Source organism: Hypanus sabinus, chromosome 1, assembly GCF_030144855.1.
Source record: "Hypanus sabinus isolate sHypSab1 chromosome 1, sHypSab1.hap1, whole genome shotgun sequence".
NCBI lineage: Eukaryota > Metazoa > Chordata > Chondrichthyes > Myliobatiformes > Dasyatidae > Hypanus > Hypanus sabinus.
In genome coordinates, this window is record NC_082706.1 from 1,184,395 (window position 1) to 1,212,089 (window position 27,695).

Below are 27,695 nucleotides of genomic sequence, written 5' to 3' on the forward strand. Positions count from 1 at the left end.
ACCACCTGCTAAATCATTACCAAGAAGGACGTCCATGCTGTCTCTCGGTAATTCTGACCGCACCCCTACTTCGACTGGTCCAGATACCAGGTCACATTTTGAAATGATCCCATGCAAAGGCACAGCTTCTGTCCCTTTTCCTATACCTCTTAAAACTACCTCTCCAGTCTCAGGACCAAAACCTAGCACCTTACTTAGGATCAATGACTGATCAGCCCCAGTATCTCTCCAGATTCTCACTGGAACTGGGGTCTCTCCTTCTTTCACAGACACCGTCCCTTCTGAAATAAATTTCTCACGCCCCTCTCATACTCTATCTACCTTTGCCTTCCTCGTCGATTTGCTGATCGACTCAATACACCCTGTAGGGACTGACGTTTTCCCTTTTCCTGTCTCCTTCTTAGGAGCAAAGCACTTAGATGCAATATGACCAACCTTTCCACAATTATAACAGGTCAAGCCAGGAACCTTCTTGCCAGCCTGCTTGTCCTTCTCCTTACCTTTACCACTAGCTCCCAGCTTATTCTCTACCTTAGCCGGTGGACATTCCTTACCGTCCCTACTGCCTTTCTGATAACTCTTATTCGAGGAAAACCTTGACTTGTGGGTTAGGGCATATTCATCTGCGAACCTGGCAAATTCTGATGTTGACTTATTCGGCTTCTCATTCAGATACATCCTGATATTATCCGAAACACAACCTTTAAATTCCTCAATCAGAATTAGCTCTCTGAAACAATGGAAATCCTCCTCCACCTTTTCTTCAGCACACCAACGATCCAAGAGCACACCCTTTTCATAGGCAAACTCTGCATACGTCTGATTCCACAGTTTCTTTAAATCTCTGAACTTTTGTCTATATGCCTCAGGTACCAACTCATAGGCCCAAAGGATAGCCTGCTTTATTTCCTCATAATCCTCAGACTCGTCCATGGACAATGAGCCTTCCCTTTTAATGCACTTTGTAACAACGCCACCCACTGATCTCTGGGCCACTTCTGATTCACTGCCACCTTTTCAAAATGCAAGAAGTAACTATCAACATCCGTCTCCTCAAATGGAGGTACTAACCTAAACTCTCTACTAACATTAAACTTCTCCTCTCTTAAGCCTTCCTCTCGGTTTTTTCCCTGTTGCTTTACCGTCTCTATTTCCAGCTCATGTTGCCTCTCTTTCTCTTTCTCCACTGCTTCCAGCTGTTTTAACCTAAGTTCATGCTCCCTCTGTTTCTCTACCTCAGCTTTTCCCTTCTCCCATGCAGCTCTTTCCCACTCCCTTTTCGCCTCTAACTCCTTTAGCTGGAGCTCAAACTCCCTTTTCTCCTGTTCCGGGTCCAACCTTAATTTTTTCCAACTCTAACTGAACCACCCCAACAACTGGTTTCTTTTCAGGGAACAGATCCAATGCATCAGGTGTGAACACATCCTTGGATATATAACACTGGGCTATGGCCCTCTGTATCTCCCACTTTTTCATTGACGACTTGACCTCTGTGAGATTTAAACCTTTTGCAATATTCACCAAGTACATCTATTTGGCACTCTCTAGCGCCTTCAAAGTCGGGTTTTGTATAAATTCATCTACATCCATCTTTGCTGGTTTCTCGTCTGGTTACCCACGCAACCAGAACAAATAATGGACTTATAGCCCGATTCACTGGCCCCCCAATTTGGTATCAAATCTCGAGATGAGGCCCCAATTTGTTACATACCCCGTAACTGGGTGTCTTACCAGCAAAAAAGTATCTGTTGGAGTCTGATACTATTTTCAAAACAGTGTTTATTAGTAAAATATAAAAATCAATATTAACAAAGCAAATATACAGATAATACATGTTAGCAATATTAAACCTAAAAGTGTGGGTATAATAATAATCAATAATAAACAAGCTCTATTGTTACTTAGATGATAATGAATTATCATGGAAAAGTATAAAGTTCAGTTCAATTCATACAGTCTGAGGTAGTTGTTGGTCGATGTGTTGTAATTGTTGGAGAGAGAGAGAGAGAGAGCAAGCAAACAGTAACAGCTTTGTCTTGCAAACCTTCCTTTACGATCCTGATCCATCGATGTGTTGTTGTAGCCATTCAGGTATGACCCCTCTGTCCTTTAGCTAGACGATTCTTCTATGGTGGACTCGTCACCCAGGCAAGGGTGTACACACACACAAGCCCCCACTGGCCTCACTATAAACAAAGTGAGGGGCATCGGAGACTGAATGAAGGATCAGTCAATTTTAACTCGTGAGTTCCAACACTTAAACAGTGCTCACTAGTGTGTCTCATGGTGCGTCTCCTGGTGTGCCTGAGGGGTGTCTCCCCAGCCCTCAATTTTATTCCTACTCATGGGATCTCAGGTGTCAATCAGTTTTGAATGGCTTAGCCCATCAAACCAGTCCACTCCGGTTGTCCACTGAGGAATTTTAATAAACAGAATAGTACCAAGTAAACAGACCTCTCCAGAGCCGTGAGTCTTACAGGAGTCATAATATGGTCTCTCTCCCCCAGTGTTATCTTGCCCTTGTCTGAAGCAAATGTTCCAGTCCAAAGATCATCCAGTTGCTGCTCAAGAACCCTAACACGGTCTTGACAAATATTTTTCCTGCTGGTATCTTTACACGCTCTTCCAGATTCACCACTCTCTGTGTGAAGAAGTTTTTCCTCATTTCAGTCCTAAAAGGCTTCCCCTTTATCCTTAAACTGTGACCCCTCGTTCTGGACTTCCCCAACATCAGAAACAATCTTCCTGCATCTAGCCTGTCCAATCCCTTTAGAATTTTATATGTTTCAATAAGATCCCCCCTCAATCTTCTAAATTCCAGTGAGAATAAGCCTAGTCGATACAGTCTCTCTTCATGTGAAAGTCCTGCCATCCCAGGAATCAATCTGTTGAACCTTCTCAGTACTCCCTCTATGGCAAGAATGTCTTTCCTCAGATTAGGGGACCAAAACTGCACACAATATTCTAGGTGCGGTTTCATCAAGGCGTTGTACAACTGCAGTAGAACCTCCCTGCTCCTGTACTCAAATCCTTTTGCTATGAATGCCAACATACCATTTGCTTTTTTCACCACCTGCTGTACCTGCATGCCCACCTTCAATGACTGGTGTACAATGACACCCAGGTCTCGTTGCATCTCCCCTTTTCCTAATCGGCAACCATTTAGATAATAATCTGTTTTCCTGTTCTTGCAACCAAAGTGGATAACCTCTCATTTAACCACATTAAATTGCATCTGCCATGAATTTGCCCACTCACCTAACCTATCCAAGTCACCCTGCATCCTCTTAGCATCCTTCTCACAGCTAACACCGCTGCCCAGCTTCGTGTCATCTACAAACTTGGAGATGCTGCATTTAATTCCCTCGTCTAAATCATTAATATGTATTGTAAACAACTGCGGTCCCAGCACTGAGCCTTGCGGGACTTCCCCTGGCCTGCTGAGTTCTTCCAGCATTTTGTGTGTGCTGCTTGTATTTCTAGCATCTGCAGATTTTCTCTTGTTTGTCAAAAGGAATGGGAGTCCATTTCAGCTTACCATATGAGTCTGAATTGAAGAAATAATCAGAACATTGTCAGTTCAGTGATGGGCTTAATGATGCACTGAGAGATCATTTAGTTTATGTAGTCTTAGAAGAACTCATTGAAAAATGGCTCCTAACTGAAGCTCAACTCATATTTAAAAGAGCAATTGAAATTGCTGCATCAATGGAAACAGCAGCGAAGACCCAACTGAATTGAGGTCAGAAATTAAAGTAAGTGTGACCAAAATCGCACTGTTAAAACAGAAACCTACCTGACCAACAAATTTGTTTCATTGTGGCAGGGACTCATGTACACCAGACCCATGGAGATTTAAAAGCCAAATTTGCAGAAGATGCAGGAAAGTAGGACACATACAAAGAGCATGTCGGGCAGACAAAAATAAATGAACCGCATAGGGAAGAGAGAAAAAAAGGTCAAAAAGAGCTCTAATATGCATGTTGTTGCAGAAAATTTTGATAATTATGAGAGTGGTACAGGACTGCATTGCCTCAAGATTTACAGTGTGAAAACCAACAAGAGACAATCAATATGGCTAACACCAGAAGTGAGTGGCAAATTAATTGAAATGGAATTGGATACTAGCTCAGCTGCTTCAGTCAGTCCACAAAATGAGTTTGAAAAGTATTGTGGGGCTGTGGTTAGGACAACTACAACTTTTTTGAGATCCGTCAAACTTTTGCATACCACATCCCTGTAAAAGAAACAACTGAAAGTGAATTAAGAATCATGCCGCAGCAGTGTTTAAGGATGGCATTGAAAACTCAAACATATCAAGGGTAAGACAGTGTTAAATGAAAATGCCACACCAAAGTTTAACAAACCCCTGCTGTTCCTTATAACATCCGTGATAAAATAGTCAGTGAGCAAGATCATTTGGAGGCTGAATGAGCATTCTTTCTTGTTTACATAATTCATTAAGGGTTATATGTTAAAGTACGTGAATGGCACATGTCATTATGCCACCACGCCATAAGTGCGTATCTCACTAGAGTGATAACATAGTACAGACATGTTATTCCTGGCTCCATGTTTTTCTCTTGATTAGTTTTATGTTTTGCAGCTACAAAACATTACAACAAATAAAGCTAAATTTTAATCTTTAACCTTCACACCGAGGAGGAAAAGAATTACCTACATACTGAATTACAAATGTACAAATCTGTCTGACAATCAAACTATTCTTTGTGTATGCTCACTGGATCACCATAAGGGAATATTCTGTGTAGAGTAAGGAACTGGATCAAAACCTGAAGTAAGACTGAGGAGAGGGAAGGTAGCTGACATAAAGAGGAGAGAGGAAATGATGAGATAGATATAGAGCCTTCAAACTCTCTCCTCCCACATCAGCCTCCATTTTTCTTTCATCCACGTGCCTGTCTAAGGGTTTCTTAAATATCCATGATACACACAGTGGTCACTTTACAAGTTACCTCCTTTACCTAATAAAGTGGCCACTGAGTGTATGTTTGTCAATCTTTGCTGCTGTAGCTCATCCACTTTAAAGTTCGATGTGTTGTGTTTTTCTGCACACCACTGTTGTATCATGTGGCTATTTTAGTTACTGTTCCCTTCCTGTCAGCTTTAACTAGTCTGACCATTCTCACTGAAGTCTCTCGTTAACAAGGCATTTTCACCCACAGAACTACCGCTCACTGAAGGTTTGCTTTTTTTTGCTTTTTGCACTATTCTCTGTAAACTGTAGAGACTGTTGTGTGTGAAATCCCAGGACATCAGCAGTTTCAGAGATCCTCAAACCACCCGTCTAGTACCAACAACCGTTCAGAGTCAAAGTCATTCAGATCACATTTCTTCCCCATTCTGACTTTTGGTCAAAACAACAAATAAACCCTTTGACCATGTCTGCATGTTTTTATGCATTGAGTTGGTGCCAGATGATTGGCTGATTAGATGTGTGTATTATTGAGCAGGTGTACCTGTATATTTAAAAAAAAAATGCCACCTCTGGTATGCCCTCTGTTCTTTCCTTACATTTATGCCTATTACTGTCCAGGAACAATGTCTTTGGCTATCCACTCGATCTCTGCCTCATATCATCTTATACTGCCCATCAAATCACTTCTCATCCTCCATTGCAAGGAGAAAAGCCCTAGCTCACTCAACCTATCCACATAAAACGTGCTCTCTAATCCAGGCAACATCCTCTAGACTCTTTCTAAAGCTTCCACATCCAGTGTCTTATACCTTGTGGCTCTTGAACTCAAACTTGGAGCATGGTGACGGGGGTGGGTGAGGGGTGCTAGGACTATGTTGTTTATGATAAATATTAATGACTTGAATATGAATGAGGAATATGTGATTAGTAAGTTTGTAAACAACATAAAACTTGATGGTAACACACACAAAATGCTGGAGGAACTGAACAATGAATAAACAGTCCATATTCTGACTTTTTCCCCCTTCTTGGCTTTGGAGGTGGTGCAGAGGAGGTTCACCAGTTGATTTCAGAGATGAGGGGGTTAGACTATGAGTGGGACTCTACTTGTTGGGATACAGAAGAATGAAAGGAGATCTTATAGAAACATATAAAATTACGAAAGAGATCTCTCTCATCATCTCTATCATCTCTGATAGAGGTAAAAAAAGGTTTTTCTACTGGTGAGACTAGAACTAGGGGATGTAACCTCAAGATTTGGGGGAGTAGATTTAGGACAGAGATGAGGAGGAACAACTTTTCCCAGAGAGTGGTGAGACTGTAGAATTCTCTGCCCAATGAAGCACTGGGGGCTACCTCAGAAAGTATATTTAAGACAAGGGGGATAAATTTTTGCATGCTGGAGAATTAAGGGTTGTGGATCAAAGACTAGTAGATGGAGATGAGTCCATGGCCAGATCAACCATGATCTTATTGAATGGTGGAGCAGGGTCGATCGGCCAGATGGCCTACTCCTTCTCCTAATTCTTATGTTCTTATGTCCCAGAGTTCTGGAAGAATGCAAATGTCACTCCACTCTTTAAGAAGGGAGAAAGGCAAAGGAAAGGAAATTTTGGGCCACTTAGCCTTCTTCAGTGGTTGGGAACCTGTTTGATTCTATGATCTGTTTCTAAACCTGCTGGCTCATCCTCAGCTCTATTATACTGGTTCCCATCTCCTGCCAAATTAGTTTAAAACCACTTCCAGCAGCTCTAGCAAACCTGCTCGCGTGGATATTGGTCCTCCTTGGATTCAAGTGCAACCTGTCCCTTTTGTACAGGTCCCACCTGCCCCAGAAGAGGTCCCAATTATCCAGCAACAAAGCAGTGGAGGCTACCTCAGTAAGTATATTTAGGACAAGGTGGGATAGATGTTTGCATGCTGGGGAATTAAGGATTGTGGAGCAAAGACTGGTAGGTGGAGATGAGTCCATGACCAGATCAGCCATGATCTTATTGAATGGTGGAGAAGGCTTGATGAGTCAGATGGCCTACTCCTGCTCCTATTTCTTATGTTCTTTTCCAGTTATGATGACAGGCCTCAGGAAACATCGATTGTTTATTCATTTCCAGAGATGCTGCCTGACCTGATGAGTTCCACTAGCATTGTGTGTGTGCTGCTCTGGATTTCCAGGATCTGTAGAATCTCAAAGCTCAAAGTACATTTATTATGAAAGCACAATACAATATAAAACCTTGAGGTTCTTCTCTTAACAGGTGGGTACGAAACAAAGAAACCCAAAAGGAACCCATTAAAATAAAGAATTCCGCAAACACCCAATGTGCAGAGGAAAAAAAATCATGTAAACGATGAACGCAAGAAAACATAGTTCTGAACTGAAGTCCACAAAATTCTTCCACTGATCTTTAGTTCAGCGCAGAGCTGAGTAAGCCTTGCGGAACAGTGAGCTGAAGTGGCCCATCACTTGCCTCAGGCCCCGACACCCTGACCTTTTCAATCTCACTCCGCAACCAAATTGTCTAAACATCTGGTTCTGTCACTTCGATATGCTCTGGCGCCTGAACCCACCATCTTGATAGCCCACCATCTCAATAGACAATAGACAGTAGGTGCAGGAGTCGGCCATTTGGCCCTTCTCAATTATAACCATATAACCAACAGCACGGAAACAGGCCATCTTGGCCCTTCTAGTCCATGCTGAACACTTACTCTCACCTAGTCCCACTGGCCTGCACTCAGCCCATAACCCTCCATTCCTTTTCTGTCCATATACCTATCCAATTTTACTTTAAATGACAATACCGAACCTGCCTCTACCACTTCTACTGGAAGCTCATTCCACACAGCGACCACTCTCTGTGTAAAGAAATTCCACCTCATGTTACCCTTAAACTTTTGCCCCCTAACTCTCAACTCATGTCCTCTTGTTTGAATCTCCCCTACTCTCAATGGAAAAAACCCATCCACATCAACTCTATCGATCCCCCTCATAATTTTAAATACCACTAACAAGTCCCCCCTCAATCTTCTACGCTCCAAAGAATAAAGATCTAACTTGTTCAACCCTTCCCTGTAACTTAGGTGCTGAAACCCAGGTAACATTCTAGTAAATCTTCTCTGTACTCTCTCTATTTTGTTGATATCTTTCCTATAATTCAGTGACCAGAACTGTACACAATACTCCAAATTTGGCCTTACCAATGCCTTGTACAATTTTAATATTACATCCCAACTCCTATACTCAATGCTCTGATTTATAAAGGCCAGCATACCAAAAGATTTCTTCACCACCCTATCCACATGAGATTCCACCTTCAGGGAACTATACACCGTTATTCCTAGATCACTCTGTTCTACTGCATTCTTCAATGCCCTACCATTTACCATATATGTCCTATTTGGATTATTCCTACCAAAATGTAGCACCTCACACTTATCAGCATTAAACTCCATCTGCCATCACTCAGCCCACTCTTCTAACTGGCCTAAATCTCTCTGCAAGCTTTGAAAACCTACTTCATTATCCACACACCACCTACTTTAGTATCATCTGCATAATTAGGCCTGTTCCTGACCTTTCCAATTGTCCAATGATTAAATTGATAAAGCCTCATGTTTTCCTCACTCTTGGACTGAGGGCCACTGCCTTGCCCTGGTTCCGCCACATTGAATTCCCTCTAAGTCCAAAGGGAATCTACAGACTATTGTTTGCGATGATAGCTTATCAGAAAAAGAATGATTAACAAAGTTTTTAATTATTGTTTCCCTTATTTCATTAGCAACCAGTCTGCACCATCTTAAACTGGAATCTCTTGTGTTTGTAACAGTGGATGTTGTGAATACATTTGTGTGTGTAACCCCTTGATCTTAGTTCATCAATTAAATCATCCCTTGTGCAATGATTCTTAGGAAGAAAGCCTTAGTCAGCCTATCCCAATGCTTTTTAAGTGATACTAATGTATTGCCTCAACCATTCCACTAGCAGCTGATCCCATATACTCATTGCCTTTTGGATGAAAAAGTTGCCCCTCAGATCCTTTTTCAATCTTTCTCTGCTCACCCTAAACCTATGTGTCCTAGTTTTGCCTTTCTTATCCTTGGGAAAATACTTAGCATCCACCTTACTTATGCTTCTCTAAATGGAAGCAGGCCTTCTGGCCTTCTGCGATGCCCAATTACACATATTTGAGCAATTAACCCATAGCAACCTGTACAACTTTGGGTTGAGGGAGGAATCAGGAGCTTCCATAGTAAACCCATAAGGTCATGGGAAGGGTGTAGAAACTCGTCACAAACTGTAGCAAGAATAGAGTTGGGTAGCTTGTGCTATAATAGCATTACGCTAACCATGTCACCCCAAATGTGTTAACAGAGGCCCAAGACTTAGAAATCCTTGCCTGTGCTGAGCAAGATGGGGTAAATTCAGCTTAAAACTATCTCCAACTGAGTGACAAATAGCCAGAAGACTTTCCAGATGCATTCATCAACATTCCAGAAGCACAAGCCACAGTTCTGAGGTGAGGATTATTTTGTTTCCGTGCTTTGTTTCCGGTTAAGTAGGTGGGTGAAAAACACAAAAGTAACCAGTGCCCTATGTGTAAATTAGCAATTTATACTTCAGGTAACCATCACTGATAAATGCTTGGGATGAAGTGAGTACAGGATGAACCCGCTTCTACTAATGAAGAGTAATTGAATAGCTATAGTCATGCTATCTTCATCAATGTATTGAACAGAAACACATTATCATTCTGCACAGTGCTGGTCTTATTCCCATTGTATGCTTCTCCATTATATTATAGCTTTGCATAGCCACAGCGCAATGGAATTGCTTACTCCGGCAAGTTTTTACTCATCTGTGCTTACACTGAAATCTTTTGCTCCTTGACAAACTCATTATAAATGTCAACAGTGGCCAATGCAATGGAAAAGTCATCTCCATGACAACCAGTACTTTCAATGCACGGGGCACGCATGTGATGCTGAATACTATATAAAAACGTTTAAGTGAGATTGAAGAAATAAATCAAAATTGTAATATTTACTCAACTTTCCATTCTATGATCGCTGACCCCCTATTGCAAGCTGTCTCAAACTAAAAATATTAACACTTTGAATGCCAATGTTATTCCCAACCTCAAACCTATTGCTAATGAAAGGCAACATGAAATCTACTTTAAATCAAAAATAAAATCAGTCCTCCACCGTTCAGGTCCCCAAATGGTCCTTCTAGGAGAGGTGAAGCATCGTCTCCATGCAACCAGTACTTTCAATGCATGGGGCAACGTTAGCCTACTGTGGATCTACTGTATCCAGTGCTCCCGATGAAGCCTCCTCTATAATCATGAGACCCAGCATAGATTGACAAAATGTTTCATTGAGCATCTTTGCTCCAACCACCTCAAAAAGTAGGTTTTTCTGGTGGACAACCATTTTAATTCTTCTTCCCATTCCCATTCTGAATGCCAGTCCATGGCCTCCTCTATTGCAATGATCAGACCACTCTCAGATTGGAGGAGCAACACCATGAAGTGCTAAAAGGCCTCAAATAGAGTGGATGTGGAAAGGATGTTTCCTATGTTGGGAGAGTTAGGACCAGAGGACAAGACTCAGAATAGAGGGCCGTCCTTTTAGAACAGAGATGAAGAGGAATTCCTTTAGCCAGATTGTGGTAAATCTGTAGAATTTGTTGTCACAGACAGCTGTGGAGGTCAGGTCAAGTTTTTACATACATTTAAGGCAGAGCTTGATAGATTCTTGATTGGTCAGGGTATAAAGGGATATGGGGAGAACCAGAAGATTGAGGCTGAGAGAGCAACTGGAGCAGACTCGATGGGCCAAGTGGCCTTATTCTCCTCCAAAATCTTCTGGTCCTATGGTCTTATGAGGATGAAAAGGTTACTGTCTGAAGACCAACTGGTGGCTCAGGGCCAATGAGGGGTCACCTCATTGAAACCTATTGAATGTTGAAAGGTCTTGATAGAGTTGTTATGCAAAGGATGTTTTCTATGGTGAGGGAGTCCTGGATCAGAGGGTAAAGCCTCAAAATACAGGGATGCCCACTTAGAATGGAGATGAAGAGGAATTTCTTTAGCCAGAGTGGTGAATGTGTGGAATGCATTGCCACAGGCAGTTGTGGAGGCCATGTAATTGGATATATTTAAGGCAGAAGTTGATCTATACTTGATTAGTCATGTCATGAAGGGTTATAGGAAGAACACAGGTGACTGGTGCTGAGAAGGAAATGGATCAGGCATTATGAAATGTTGGAGCAGACTAGATGGGCCAAATGACCGAATTCTGCTCCTATATCTTATGGTCTTTTCTAACTTCTAGCAATTTCCTTACCTTCCTCATTCTGGCTCCCCGCTTACCTCTTCTCCTCTCCTGATCTGAACATCACTGCCCTCTGATATCCTTCCTGCTTCCCTTTCTCCCATGGTCCACTCTCCTCTCCTATCAGATTCCTTCTTTTTCAGCCCTTTATCTCTTCCTCCTATATCCTTCCAGATTCTCATGTTATCCCTTTTCTTCCATCCTCACCTAGTCTCACATATCATCCTCCAGTATGCAATGGACCTCCTCCTCCTTATCCTGGCTTCTACCCCCTTCCTTTTCAGTTCTCATAAAGGGTATCAGCCCAAAATGTTAATTGCTAATTCCTATGCAGAGATACTGCCTTGTTACGTACCTGTGGGTATCTTGTGCCTGTCACATGACCATGCTGTAATTGAGGCTATGCTGGGCATGACGTAATGGTCTTGTGATGGTGGAGTGATGTCATTTTCCCACCAGTGGGAGGTCATGTGATAGTTTTTCTCAACCAGGTATAAAAGGGGGGTGTAGTCCATGGTTGAATTCGCCAGACACTCCCATTTTGCTGTGTATTCTACGTTATGATGCAGTTTTATTTTAATGTGGGAGTTTTACTTTCTGCCTTAAGTCAAAGGTTATTGCCGGTAGTTTTGCTACAATACTGTCAGTTAAAATGCAGTCTGAGAGTGAAGATTCGCCGAAGTTCGGGAAGCTGAAAGATTGAGGAAAGTTGATGTCGGCTGTGAAGCAGGTTCGACCTTTATTTAATCTTCGTACAAGGAATTAATAACTTGTGTCTGTGTTAACTCCTGCTTTGCCAAAAGAGCAGAAAGAGTTGGATGCAGAGTTTCACCAAGAAGAGGTCAGTGCCTTTAAGCCATTTTATTTCCTTCAATCATAAATCCCTCGGCAAAGCATACTTCGGCTGGGGTCAGCACTAACATAATGAAAGAGGATTTAATTCAAGGAAAGTCTCTCCTTTAACTGACTGTAAATCATTTTGGACTTTTTGCAACACTACTTTAAAGAACTGAGTTCACATTTCTTGCTTTAAGAACTGTTCGAGCTGCCATATTGCAGCCGACTTCCGGTTAAGTTAGTCGTTTGTTTTCTTTTAGGTTTTTTTTTAGCAGAGTTTAATAAATGTTTTATTTGTTATAAAAAAAACCTGCCTCAATTATATATTCATTGTTGCTGGATCGTAACAAATGGGGGCTCATGGGGTGAACCGTTTTTGAGTTTAAATGCTTGTTTAATTTTTATTCGGTGTTTTGGAAAAGGGAAATACTCGATTCTTTTGTTTGATTGGCTTGTGAGTGGTATTCGGCAACAATGAATATTGATGAGTTTCTGGCTTCGCCAGATACAGAGTTATTAGCAAAGGCAAAAAAAAATGATGTATTTGAGATTGCTAGCAGGTTGGAACTTAAAGGTATTTCGAAAAATATGACAAAGCCTGTAATTCAGAGAAAAATTGCGGAACATCATAAAGAGTCGGGTATGTTTGATGTATCGATTTTAGCTCGGTTTTCTGTGAATAAAGCAGCGATTCAATTGCATTTGGAACAAGTAGAGTTAGAAAAGCTTAAAATAGAAGCTGAATTAAAACAGAAGGAATTGCAAGCTAACTTGGAACTAAGTCGATTAGAAGCTGAAAATAAAAAGAAACAGTTGGAAGCTAACTTGGAATTACGTAGGTTAGAAGTTGAGGATAAACAGAGGGAATTTGAACTTAAGATGGCGGAATTAAAGTCTGAGAATCAGTCTCCTGGTTCTAGAAAACTGTTTGTTGTTAGTCAGGAAATTAAATTGGTCCCTCCATTTAGTGAAACAGAAGTAGAGAAATATTTTCAACATTTTGAAATGATTGCTCTGATTTCAGAGTGGCCAAAAGAGAAATGGTCAGTGTTGTTACAGAGTGTAAATAAGGGCAAAGCACAACAGGTTTATACAGCTTTAACTGCTGAACAAGTGCTTGATTATGATATTGTGAAATTGCACATATTGAAGGCGTAATGAGTTAGTCCCAGACGCTTATAGAGAAAGATTCAGAAATTTGAAGAAATCTGTGGTGAAAACATATGTGGAATTTGCCTACGATAAAGCTGTGTTTTAAGAGATGGGGTTCTTCTAAAAGTGTAAATGGGGACTATGATAAATTGAAAGAGCTGATTTTAATGGAGGAATTTAAAAGGAGCATTCCTGTTGAAGTAAAGACATACTTAAATGAGAAAGACATTACTATATTGCAGGACTCTGCTAAATTAGCTGATGAGTATGCTTTAATCCATAAGAATAAATTTCTTCAGGACAGAACTTTTAAAAGGAAAAATAGCACAGAGACTCAAGGTAAACCAGAGATTAAATCAGAAAGTGAGAAAGGTAAGGAGGAAGGAAAGCCTGTGAAGGAAAGACAGTTTGGTCCCATTTGTATTATTGGATGAAACCTGGTCATATAATAGCTAACTGTTTCCGATTGAAAAGAAAAGGAAGCAGTCCCAGGTGCTTGTGTGCAACATACTGAAACACCTATAAATCCACAGGGTTTGATGAACCCAAATGAAGTTTTATTAGAGTCTGACCAAATTAGGAAGGGATATGATCATTTTATAACTGAAGGGTTTGTATCCTTGAAAGAAGGATCTATTCCGGTGCCAACAAAAATCCTTAGGGATACTGGAGCTTCTCAATCACTGATGTTAGACAGTTTATTAAAGTTTAATGATGAGTCTGACACTGGTGAGGTAAATTATATATGAGGTGTTGGGAGTGCCCTTACGCCTGTACATTTGCATAGAGTAAATTTAAGGTCAGGGTTAGTTACAGGACTTGTTAAAGTAGGACTACAACCTAGCTTACCTGTGGAGGATATTTCTTTATTGTTAAGTAATGACTTGGCAGGTGGACAAGTTTTTCCTGAAGTTCATGTGATAATAGAGTCAGAGGAACCACGGATTGATTTTAACACAGATTCTTCCTGTGTTGTAACTCGAGCTATGGCTAAAAAGATTGATGTGCAGAATGAGGTTGTTACCCATGATTGTTCAACTCAGGATTCAAGTTTTGGGGATGTGTCAGAAACTTTCTTACCTTCATTGTTTGAACAAGATTCTGGGAGTAAGTCTGACCATGGAGATTTGTCTCTGTCTCGGAAGGAGATGATAGCAGAGCAGAGACCCTGAAATTATCAAATTAAAAGAACAAGCTCCTCTGGATAGTGAAATTGATAAGGTGCCAGTAGGATATTATTTTGAGAAAGGAGTGTTGATGAGGAAGTGGAGATCGCCTACAATTTCTGCAGATGATGAATGGAATGTTGTTCACCAGGTAGTTGTTCCTAAAATTTATCGAAATGAGATTTTAACTTTAGCTCATAGTGTACCCTTGGGTGGACATCAAGGGGTAAGGAGAACTGTGGACAAGATTTTAAAACATTTTTACTGGCCTGATTTAAGAAAAGATGTGGCGATGTTTTGCAGAACATGTCATGCTTGTCAAATTGTGGGTAAACCAAATCAAGTTACATCAGTGGCTCCATTGCAACCTATTCCAGCACTTGGTGAACTGTTTTCTAAAATTATTATAGATTGTGTAGGTAATTATTATATTAAATTATTATAGATGTTGGTAATTGTCCATTACCAAAAACAAAAAAACATCAGTACTTGCTGACTATCATATACACTGTCTCTAGGTTTCCAGAGGCAGTACCACTTAGGAATATAACAACTAAAACTGTAACAAAGGCTCTTATAAAATTCTTTATTTATTTTGGGTTGCCTAAGGAAATACAATCTGATCAAGGCAGTAATTTTATGTCTGGATTGTTTCAACAGATAGTTTATAAATTGGGAGCTAAGCAAATCACTTCATCTGCATACCATCCAGAATCGCAAGGTGGCTTGTAAAGATTTCATTCTACCCTCAAGACTATGATTAGGACATATTGTGTGGAAAATGAAAGTGATTGGGATGAAGATATATATTTACTTCTATTTGCAGTAAGGGAGTCGGTACAGGAATCATTAGGTTTCAGTCCATTTGAACTTGTATTTAGGCATAGAGTTAGAGGACCTTTAGCCTTATTAAAAGAACAGTGGATTAATAAAGAAGTACACACTAATTTATTGGACTATGTTTTAAAATTTAAAGACTGATTGCATAAAGCTTGTAGCTTAGCTAGGGAAAACTTTAAATTGGCTCAGGAGAAAATGAAAACCTAGTACAATAAAGAAGCTAGAATGAGGATGTTTAAACCTGGAGATAAGGTGCTGGTTCTTTTCCCAGTGAAAACGAATCCTTTACAAACTAAATTTCATGGTCCTTATGAAATGATGTGGATTACGTGATAAAAACTCCAGATCATAGAAGGCCAACTCAACTTTGCCATGTAAATATGATAAAGCCATATTATGAGAAACAGTCTGATACTGTGACTGTTGTGGTTAATGATAATGAGTTTGATCTCACTAGGAACATAATAGATGATTCATCTGAAACTCATTCTAATCCCAACGTTGTTTCTGTCAGATTACTAAACTCAACCATTCTGGAAAATGTTGATGAGAAGTTAGCACATTTACAGCCAGAGCAGAAGCAGCAGATGAAGCAATTAATTTTTAAATATAAGGATTTGTTTCCAGACGTTCCTAGAAGAACCACTGTAGCCACTGTAACCACTGATGTAGATGTTGGAGATGCCAAACCCATTAAACAACATCCATATAGGCTGAACATGGATAAATGTGAACTTGCTGAGAAAGAAATTAAATATATGTTAGAGAATAATATTATTCGACCTTCTAACTCGAATTGGAGTTCACCTTGTGTTATGGTGCCTAAATCAGACGGTAGTATTAGGTTTTGTACGGACTATAGGAAGGTGAATGCTGTAATGAAAACAGATGCAAATCCAATTCTTAGAGTAGATGATTGTGTAGATAAAGTTGGAAAAGCAAAGTTCCTTGCAAAGATTGACTTATTGAAAGGGTATTGGTGTGTTCCATCAATGGATAGAGATAGAGAGATTTCTGCATTTGTAACTCCATTTGGGTTATATGAATATAATGTTCTTCCATTTGGGATGAAGAATGCCCCAGATACTTTCCAGTGGATGATTAACTCTGTGATTCAGGGATTGAAAGAAACAGATGCTTATATTGATGATTTAGTGACTGGAAATGATACTTGGGAAGCACACATTACTGCAGTGGAGAAATTATTTGAAAGGCTTTCAAAAGCTAACTTAACTATTAATTTAGCTGAAAGTGAATTTGGAAATTCCGCTGTGACTTACCTTAGTTCTGTTGTAAGTCCTGGCTTGGTTAAAGAAAACGGTTAAGGAAATATATTAAATTCCAATTTAGTAACAAAAGATTTAATGTTACAGGAATACAATATTTTGATAACTCATATTAAAGGTAAAGATAATGTGATTGATGTTTGTCTATCTCGATGTTGAACGTACAATGTAATTTTTTAATGGAGTGATGTTTTAACATTTGTAACACTCCTACTGTATAGTAAATTGTAAGATGCTGTATGATAATACTATTGTAACGTTCTCCTTCGTGTGTAACGAACGCCGAATTTAACGTCGAGATAAACCACAGTTAATAAGAACCAGATCGCAGTAAGATTAACCATTTACTGTTCACTCTTCACATTAACATATGGTGAAAACTGTTGATAAAACAATACAAGATTGATACAGTATTTGTTCCTTCCTTAATATCACATTTCAAGTGTAAATACTTGCAAAGGTGACTATAACCACATTACACTAAGGTGCAGTATACAGGCAGAGTTTACCTGCTCCATTGACTACTTTAAATACACTTCCATGCAAACTATCCGCGACTCTTTAACTAACGAAAGCATAAACATTATCGACTGTCGTTACTTCTAACAGGATCGGCATTAACATCTTAGTTCAATATATCGATTATCTATTAACTTACAGCGTTGCTCTCACTGTGATTTCTCATGCCTGCAAAACAACTTCTGCTCAGGTGAGCCTCGTGGTAAGCCCCCACCCTCGCGCTAATTTCAAACCGGTATTTTCCCACAAGACGCGGCGAAACCGGATGTGACGTCATCGCATGCCGATATATTATACATGCAATGAATATACTTTAAACACTTCTAATTCTAACTAGAAAATACTATCGAATGAATTACTAAGCAAAATATTATAAACTAAATAACTGTCGTAAAAACAGCACACTCCCCGCTTGACCTTCGTAAGGTCACAATGAGCAGAGTACAAACTTAGTCTCTTAATCAGTCATTGGGTAGAAGTAGAATAACTTCTGTAACTGGCCTTTGGTAAATTTTCACATCGCCTTGGTCGGTAGTCTTCAATTCGATCTTCCTGACATGTCCATCCCCGCTAGGGAATGTAGCAGTGATTCTGGCCGTTGGCCAGCTGTTGCGGGCGATTTGCTTGTCCCTGAGCAGGACTAAGTCTCCAACTTGAAGATTCCTGTGGGGTTCTGTCCACTTTTGTCTCTGTTGCAACGAGGGTAGATATTCCTGTCTCCAGCGGGACCAGAACTGATTTGCCAGAGCCTGGACTTGTCTCCATTGCTTTGTGTACAAATCCTTGTCTGAAAAGTCTCCTGGTGGAGGAGGTACTCCTGCCTTCTGTGTAAGGAGCATTGATGGCGAAAGGATGAAGGGGTTTTCTGGGTCAGAAGACACAGGTAGGAATGATTGTGCGTTTATAATGGCTGTGACCTCTGCCATTAGGGTGCACAGTACCTCGTGGGTCAATCGGGTGCGTTGCTGCATCTCAGGTTTCCTTTTCCGGGTTTTCCGTAAGGACGTGAACCGTTTGACTGCCTGGTCTTTGTTATCTGGTGAGCGCTGGCGTGGTTCTCTGAAAGGCAATGGGGCAACCCCATTATTTGCTTCATCTCTGAAGACCTTGGTGTCTTTGGGTTTTAAAGAAATGGTATCTTGAGCTGATTGTGCAAGTTTGTTTCCGTGCTCGGTTTGAACGAAAACTGACTGACCTAGCGTCTCGTCGGTTACTTTACGCTTGGTAATGTCTTGTTGTGCTTCTTTAGGGTACACCTCAGTGAGGCAGATCTTGGAACAAGAACGGCTTGACTGAGTTTGACCGCAAACTTCTGTACAGTTCGAGCTGACAATTGTTGTCCTGGAGTGAACCTCTCCCTCCCCGCCGTCCTGTTGTGGGGGTGAAGGAGCGTTGTCGGTTCTTTCATTCTTGACTTCATCACGGAGCCGTGAGGGTAAATTTCCTTCCTCGTATGGATGTGATGCAATCGTGACTCTCTGAGGTTCCTCGTAGCTGGGGAAGTTATCGAATACGTATGGAGAGGGGAGACGAGCCTGCCTGTCTATTTGAGATTGTACATAGTCGCTTGTGCGTTCCAGTCTGGTCCTTTCTAAAGTAGATCTTGCTTCGGTCAGATCACGCGACCCTTCAGCTTCTTCTATGTACTCTGCTTCCGCCATGGCAGCTTCTTCTTCTCTTTCTAGCTGCAGCACTTGCAACTCTGTCGATATTTTTGCCATTTCCAACTGGGTTTCGGCTTCTCAGGCGGCCGCTTTCCTTTGTCTGGCGGCCTTTTCCTTTTGGATTTCGGCTTCTTTGGCGGCCCTTTTGGCTTCTCTGGCAGCCTTTTCTTTCTGGATTTCGGCTTCTCTGGCAGCCTTTTCTTTCTGGATTTCGGCTTCTCTGGTGGCCCTTTCTTTCTGGATTTCGGCTTCTCTGGCAGCCTTTTCTTTCTGGATTTCGGCTTCTCTGGCGGCCCTTTCTTTCTGGATTTCGGCTTCTCTGGCAGCCTTTTCTTTCTGGATTTCGGCTTCTCTGGCAGCCTTTTCTTTCTGGATTTCGGCTTCTCTGGTGGCCAGTTTCATTTTCAAAACTGCTTCTTGTCTGGCGTAACGCAGTTGCACCTTGGCAGCTTCTGCCTTTCTGGCGGCCCTTTCGGCTTCTCTGGCAGCCTTTTCTTTCTGGATTTCGGCTTCTCTGGCGGCCTGTTTCATTTTCAAAACTGCTTCTTGTCTGGCGTAACGCAGTCGCACCTTGGCGGCTTCTGCCTTTCTGGCGGCCCTTTCGGCTTCTCTGGCAGCCTTTTCTTTCTGGATTTCGGCTTCTCTGGCGGCCTGTTTCATTTTCAAAACTGCTTCTTGTCTGGCGTAACGCAGTCGCACCTTGGCGGCTTCTGCCTTTCTGGCGGCCCTTTCGGCTTCTCTGGCAGCCTTTTCTTTCTGGATTTCGGCTTCTCTGGCGGCCTGTTTCATTTTCAAAACTGCTTCTTGTCTGGCGTAACGCAGTCGCACCTTGGCGGCTTCTGCCTTTCTGGCGGCCCTTTCGGCTTCTCTGGCAGCCTTTTCTTTCTGGATTTCGGCTTCTCTGGCGGCCTGTTTCATTTTCAAAACTGCTTCTTGTCTGGCGTAACGCAGTCGCACCTTGGCGGCTTCTGCCTTTCTGGCGGCCCTTTCGGCTTCTCTGGCAGCCTTTTCTTTCTGGATTTCGGCTTCTCTGATGGCCTGTTCTTTCTGGATTTCAGCTTCTCTGTTGGCCTGTTCTTTCTGGATTTCGGCTTCTCTGATGGCCTGCAGCATTTTCAAAACTGCTTCTTGTCTGGCGTGACGCAGTCGCACCTTGGCGGCTTCTGCCTTGGCTCTTGCCTGGGTGGACTTACTTGATGTCGGTTTACCGCCCTTGTCGCTGGGCGGCGTCAACTTGATGCTGGATCGAGCTGACATTGCAGCACTTGAAACACCTGATAATGTTGCTTTTTCACTGTAACTCTCTCCTTCACGTGTAACGAACGCCGAATTTAACGTCGAGATAAACCACAGTTAATAAGAACCAGATCGCAGTAAGATTAACCATTTACTGTTCACTCTTCACATTAACATATGGTGAAAACTGTTGATAAAACAATACAAGATTGATACAGTATTTGTTCCTTCCTTAATATCACATTTCAAGTGTAAATACTTGCAAAGGTGACTATAACCACATTACACTAAGGTGCAGTATACAGGCAGAGTTTACCTGCTCCATTGACTACTTTAAATACACTTCCATGCAAACTATCCGCGACTCTTTAACTAACGAAAGCATAAACATTATCGACTGTCGTTACTTCTAACAGGATCGGCATTAACATCTTAGTTCAATATATCGATTATCTATTAACTTACAGCGTTGCTCTCACTGTGATTTCTCATGCCTGCAAAACAACTTCTGCTCAGGTGAGCCTCGTGGTAAGCCCCCACCCTCGCGCTAATTTCAAACCGGTATTTTCCCACAAGACGCGGCGAAACCGGATGTGACGTCATCGCATGCCGATATATTATACATGCAATGAATATACTTTAAACACTTCTAATTCTAACTAGAAAATACTATCGAATGAATTACTAAGCAAAATATTATAAACTAAATAACTGTCGTAAAGACAGCACAACTATGTATACTGTGTATATTGTAAATTAAATACATTAGTACTTCTTCTCTTGTAACTAGTTAATTGTTAAAATTTTGTTCATGAAAGACCAAAATTTTTTTTTGGATGGAGGTGTTATGTACCCGTGGGAATCTTGTACCTGTCACATGAACATGATGTAATTGAGGCTATGCTGGGCATGAGGTAATAGTCTTGTGATGGTGGAGTGACATCATTTTCCTGTTTTTCTCAACAGGGTATAAAAGGAAGGGGGGTGCAATCCGTAGTTGAATTCGCCAGACACTCCTGTTATGACGCAGTTTTATTTTAAAGTGGGAGTTTTACTTTCTGCCTTAAGTCAAAGGTTATTGCCAGTAGTTTTGCTATAATACTGCCAGTTAAAGTCCAGTCGGAGAGTAAAGATTCGTTGAAGTTTGGGAAGCTGAAAGATCAAGGAAAGTTGATGTCAGCTGTTAAGCAGGTTCGACTTTTATTTAATCTTAGTACAAGGAATTAATAACTTGTATCCATGTTAACTCCTGCTTTGCCAAAAGAGCAGAAAGAGTTGGATGCAGAGTTTCACCAAGAAGAGGTCAGTGCCTTTAAGCCATTTTATTTCCTTCAATCATAAATCCCTCGGCAAAGCATACTTCGGCTGGGGTCAGCACTAACATAATGAAAGAGGATTTAATTCAAGGAAAGTCTCTCCTTTAACTGACTGTAAATCATTTTGGACTTTTTGCAACACTACTTTAAAGAACTGAGTTCACATTTCTTGCTTTAAGAACTGTTCGAGCTGCCATATCGCAGCCGACTTCCGGTTAAGTTAGTCGTTTGTTTTCTTTTGGGTTTTTTTTTTAGCAGAGTTTAATAAATGTTTTATTTGTTATAAAAAAACCTGCCTCAATTATATATTCATTGTTGCTGGATCATAACAGCCTGACTTGCTAAGTTCCTTCAGCATTTTGCGAGTGTTGTTTTGGATTTCCAGCATCTGCAGAATCTCCTGTGCTGAGAATACAGGTGAAATTGTGTCCATGGAGTGAGATGGCTTTTCAAAGTAACCTTTACTGAGAAAAGAGGAAATGTTTGAGGTTGATCAGGTAGAGGAGTGATTATATTATTGGTTTAAAACCCAGATGCCTGGATATTTGATCCAGAGAAAATAGTTTGATCTGCAGCATGAATGGAAGGACAGTAAATTCAAGTAATTAAATCAATGTGAAATTATGCAGCTAATTTTACAAATGGTAATGATAAAATTAACAGAAGCTCTTTGGCTGAGCCCAACATACAGTGAACTATATACTTGCAATGGATTAAGTTCTAACAGCGGTTTAAGAATTTCTAAATGAACTGAGCAAACTGTAATCTGATCAGCTCAAAATCATCTCCAGCAAAATGAAAAACAGGATGAATGTTTTCAAAATGTGTTTATAAATCTTCCTCCAGAAGTATCCAGGAACTTGGGAGAAGAAATGCATAGTTTGCTGAAAGTGACTGCACAAGAAGACAGGGTGATGAAGAAGGAGTTTAGCATACAGGTCAACATTATGCTACAGTGATATCCAGTTACCTGGGTTTCAGCACCTAAGTTACAGAGAAAGGTTGAACAAGTTAGGTCTTTATTCTTTGGAGGGTAGAAGGTTGAGGGAGGACTTGATAGAGGTATTTAAAATTATGAGAGGGATAGATAGAGTTGACATGGATAGGCTTTTTCCATTGAGAGTAGGGGAGATTCAAACAAGAGGACATGAGTTGAGAGTTAGGGGGCAAAAGTTTAAGGGTAACATGAGGGGGAATTTCTTTACTCAGAGAGTAGTAGCTGTGTGGAATGAGCTTCCATTAGAAGTGGTAGAGGCAGGTTCGGTATTGTCATTTAAAGTAAAATTGGATAGGTATATGGACAGGAAAGGAATTGGGGGGTTATAGGCTGAGTGCGGGCCAGTGAGACTAGGTGAGAGTAAGCATTCGGCATGGACTAGAAGGGCCGAGATGGCCTGTTTCCATGCTGTAATTGTTATATGTTTATATGATATATAAGTTGTCGGTGAGGCTGCATTTGGAGTATTGTGGTCATCCTACTATAGGAAAGACTTTGTCGAGCGGGAGAGGATACAGAAAGAGATTTATGAAGAGGTTTATAAGAGATTTGTGAGAGAGCTTCTTCCCCTTTCCTTTCCAGTTCTGATGAAGGGTCTTGTGCCTCTACATAGATGCTGACTGACCTGCTGAAATCCTCAAGCATTTTGTGTGTATTACTCTGGATGTTCAGAATCTGCAGAGTTTATGGTGATGCTGACTGTTCTAAAGGCAGAAGTTGCCCACACTTATATTTTATTTCTTGGCGTGTAGAAGACTGTGAAACATAGAAGCATAGAAACATATAAAACCTACAGCACAATACAGGCTCTTCGGCCCACAAAGCTGTGCCAAACATGTCCCTACCTTAGAACTACCTAGGCTTTACCCACAGCCCTCTATTTTTCTAAGCTCCATGTAGCCATCCAGGAGTCTCTTAAAGACCCTATCATTTCCGCTTCCACCACCGCCACCAGCAGCCCATTCCACATGCTCACCACTCTCTGAGTAAAAAACTTACCCCTGACATCTCCTCTGTACCTACTCCCCAGCACCTTAAACCTGTGTCCTCTTGTGGCACCCACTTCAGCCCTGGGAAAAAGCCTCTGACTATCCACATGATCAATGCCTCTCATCATCTTATACACCTCTTTCAGGTCACCCCTCATCTTCCGTCGCTCCAAGGAGAAAAGGCTGAGTTCACTCAATCTGTTTTCATAAGGCATGCTCCCCAATCCAGGCAACATCCTTGTAAATCTCCTCTCCGCCCTTTCTATGGTTTCCACATCCTTCCTGTAGTGAGGTGACCAGAATTGAGCACAGTTCTCCAAGAGGGGTCTGACCATGGTCCTATGTAGCTGCAACATTAAACACAAAGTACACTGCAGATGCTGTGGTCAAATCAAAACATACAAAAGCTGGATGAACTCAGCAGGTCGGGCAGCATCCGTTGAAATGAGCAGTCAACGTTCCGGGCCGAGACCCTTTGTCAGGACCCTTCATGAGTCCTGACAATGGGTCTCAGCCTGAAACGTTGACTGTCCATTAGCTGCAACATTACCTCTCGCTCTTAAACTCAATCCCACGATTGATGAAGGGCAATACACCGTATGCCTTCTTAACCACAGAGTCAACCTGCGTAGCAGCTTTGATTGTCCTACTGGACTCGGATCCCAAGATCCCTCTGAACCTCTACACTGCTAAGAGTCTTGCCATTAATGCTACATTCTGCCATCATATTTGACCTCATAGAAATTTATAAAGCCTAGGAAGGGCAGGGATGAGGTGGAGAGTCAATCTTTTCCACAGGGTTGTGGAATCCAAAACTAGAGGGCTCAGAGAAATATAAGAAGGAAGAAAATTAAAAGAGACCTGAGGGACTACTTCTTTGCAGAGGGTAGTGAGTGCTTGCAATGAAGTGGTTGAGGTGGATACAATGCAACGTAGGGTGAACAGCCAGAAGTCTGGGTACACATTGGTACCAATGACATTGGTAGAAAAAGGGAGGAGGTCCTGAAGAGAGAATTCAGGGAGTTGGGTAGGAAGCTGAAAAACAGCACTTCCAGGGTAGTAATTTCAGGATTGCTGCCTGTGCCACGTGCTAATGAGCACAAGAATAGCATGATGCATGGCTGAGAGACTGGTGTAGGGGACAGAGCTTTTGGTTTTTGGATCATTGGACTTCTTCTGGGGGAAGTACGGGCTGTTGAAAAAGGACAGGTTACACCTTATCCCAAGGGGGTCCAATATCCTAGCAGGCAGGTTTAATAGAGCTTTTAGAGAGGGTTTAAATTAATTTGGTATTGTGGTGGGAACCAGAGTGATACAGCTGAGGAAGGGGAAAACAGAAATAAATTAAAGATAGCATGCAACAGAGATGATAGAAGGACAGGCAGGAGATGACGCATAATCACAGCCAGTGGGATGAGTTACAGGGCAATAAGAGGAGTGGTGCAGTTAAAGCAGAAATACTGGACCGGAAGTGGTATAATTGAATGCACACAGCATAAGAAATAAAATAGACAATCTTGAAATTCAGCTACAGATTGGCAAGTATGACATTATGGCCATCTCTGAAACTTGGCTAAAGGATGGTTGCCATTGGGCACTGGCAGGGAACATAAAAACTGACTGCAAAAGCTTTTATAGATTTGTGAAAAGAAAAAGATTGGTCAAGACAAATGTAGGTCCCTTACAGTCAGAAACAGGTGAATTGATCATAGGGAACAAAGACATGGCAGACCAATTGAATAACTACTTTGGTTCTGTCTTCACTAAGGAGGACATAAATAATCTTCCAGAAATAGTATGGGACCGAGGGTCTAGTGAGATGGAGGAACTGAAGGAAATACATGTTAGTAGGGAAGTGGTGTTAGGTAAATTGAAGGGATTAAAGGCAGATAAATCCCCAGGGCCAGAAGGTCTGCATCCCAGAGTGCTTAAGGAAGTAGCCCAAGAAATAGTGGATGCATTAGTGATAATTTTTCAAAACTCCTCAGATTCTGGATTAGTTCCTGAGGATTGGAGGGTGGCTAATGTAACCCCATTGTTTAAAAAAGGAGGGAGAGAGAAACCGGGGAATTATAGACCGGTTAGTCTGCCATCAGTGGTAGGGAAAATGCTAGAGTCGGTTATCAAAGATGTGATAACAGCACATTTGGAAAGAGGTGAAATCATCGGACAAAGTCAGTATGGATTTGTGAAAGGAAAATCATGTCTGACGAACCTTATAGAATTTTTTGAGGATGTAACTAGTAGAGTGGATAGGGGAGAGCCAGTAGATGTGGTATATTTAGATTTTCAAAAGGCTTTTGACAAGGTCCCACACAGGAGATTAGTGTGCAAACTTAAAGCACACTGTTTTGGGGGTATGGTATTGATGTGGATAGAGAATTGGTTGGCAGACAGGAAGCAAAGAATGGGAGTAAACGGGATCTTTTCAGAATAGCAGGCAGTGACTAGTGGAGTACCGCAAGGCTCAGTGCTGGGACCCCAGTTGTTTACAATATATATTAATGATTTAGACGAGGGAATTAAATGCAGCAGCTCCAAGTTTGGGGATGACACGAAGCTGGGCGGCGGTGTTAGCTGTGAGGAGGATGCTAAGAGGATGCAGGGTGACTTGGATAGGTTAGGTGAGTGGGCAAATTCATGGCAGATGCAATTTAATGTGGATAAATATGAGGTTATCCACTTTGGTTGCAAGAACAGGAAAACAGATTATTATCTGAATGGTGGCCAATTAGGAAAAGGGGAGATGCAACGAGACCTAGGTGTCATTGTACTCCAGTCATTGAAGGTGGGCATGCAGGTACAGCAGGTGGTGATAAAGGAAAATGGTATGTTGGCATTCATAGCAAAAGGATTTGAGTACAGGAGCGGGGAGGTTCTACTGCAGTTGTACAAGGCCTTAGTGAGACTGCACCTAGAGTATTACGTGCAGTTTTGGTCCCCTAATCTGAGGAAAGACATTCTTGCCATAGAGGGAGTACAGAGAAGGTTCACCAGATTGATTCCTGGGATGGCAGTACTTTCATATGAAGAAAGACTGGATCGACTAGGCTTATACTCACTGGAATTTAGAAGATTGAGGGGGGATCTTATTGAAATGTATAAAATTCTAAAGGGATTGGACAGGCTAGATGCATGAATATTGTTTCTGATGTTGGGGAAGTCCAGAACGAGGGGTCACAGTTTAAGGATAAAGGGGAAGCCTTTTAGGACCAAGATAAGGAAAAATGTCTTCACACAGAAAGTGGTGAATCTGTGGAATTCTCTGCCACAGGAAACAGTTGAGGCCAGTTCATTGGTTATATTTAAGAGGAAGTTAGATATAGCCCTTGTGGCTAAAGGGATCAGGGGTATGGAGAGAAAGCAGGTACAGGGTTCTGAGTTGGATGATCAGCCATGATCATACTGAATGGCGGTGCAGGCTCAAAGGGCCGAATGGTCTATTCCTGCACCTATTTTCTATGTTTCTGAACATCTATGATATATGGTGTATTGGAAAGATAGGTTAGTAGGTAGAGTGGGTGGTGTGGCTCTGTGAATAAGAAATAATATTAAATCATTAGAAAGGGATGACATATGATTGGAAGGAGTAGAGCCTCTATGGATTGAGTTAAGAAATGGCAAGGGTAAAAGGACCCTAATGGTAGTTGTTTACAGGTCACCAAACAGCAGCCAAGATGTGGATTACAAATTACGGCAGGAGACAGGATATGTATGTCAGAAGGGCAATGTCATGATAATTGTTGGGAATTTTAACATGAACGTGGATTGGGAAAACCAGGCCAGTATTGGACTTCAAGAGAGAGAATTTGTAGAATGTTTAAGGGAGGGCTTTTCATAACAGCTTGTTGTTGAGCCCACTAGGGTACTGGCTGTTTTGGTTTGGGTGTTGTGCAATGATCTGGGGGTGATAAGAGAGCTTAAGGTTAAGGAAACCTTAGGGAACAATATGATCAAGTTCACTTTGAAATTTGAGAAGGAGAAACTAAATTTCAATCAATCAGTATTTCAGTGGGATAAAGGAAATTACAATGGCATGAAAGGGAATCTGGTTATGACTAACTGGAAAGGGACACTAGCAGGAAGGACAGCAGAGCAGAAATGGTTGGAGTTTCTGCAAAAAATGAGGGAAGAGCAAGACATATGTATTCCAAATAAGAAGAAATTTTTAAATGAAAGAAGTACGCTACCATGGTGGACAAGAGAAGTCAGAGCCAAAGTAAAAGCAAAAGGGAGGGCATCCAATGAAGCCAAAATTGTCGCAAGGCAGAGGATTGGGAAGCTTTTAGAAACTTGCAGAAGGAAGCTAAGAAGGTTATTAGGAAGGAAAAGATGGATTATGAAAGGAAGCTGGTTATTAATATCAAAGAAGATACTAAAAGCTTTTTTAAGTATATAAAGGGTAAAAGAGAGTTCAG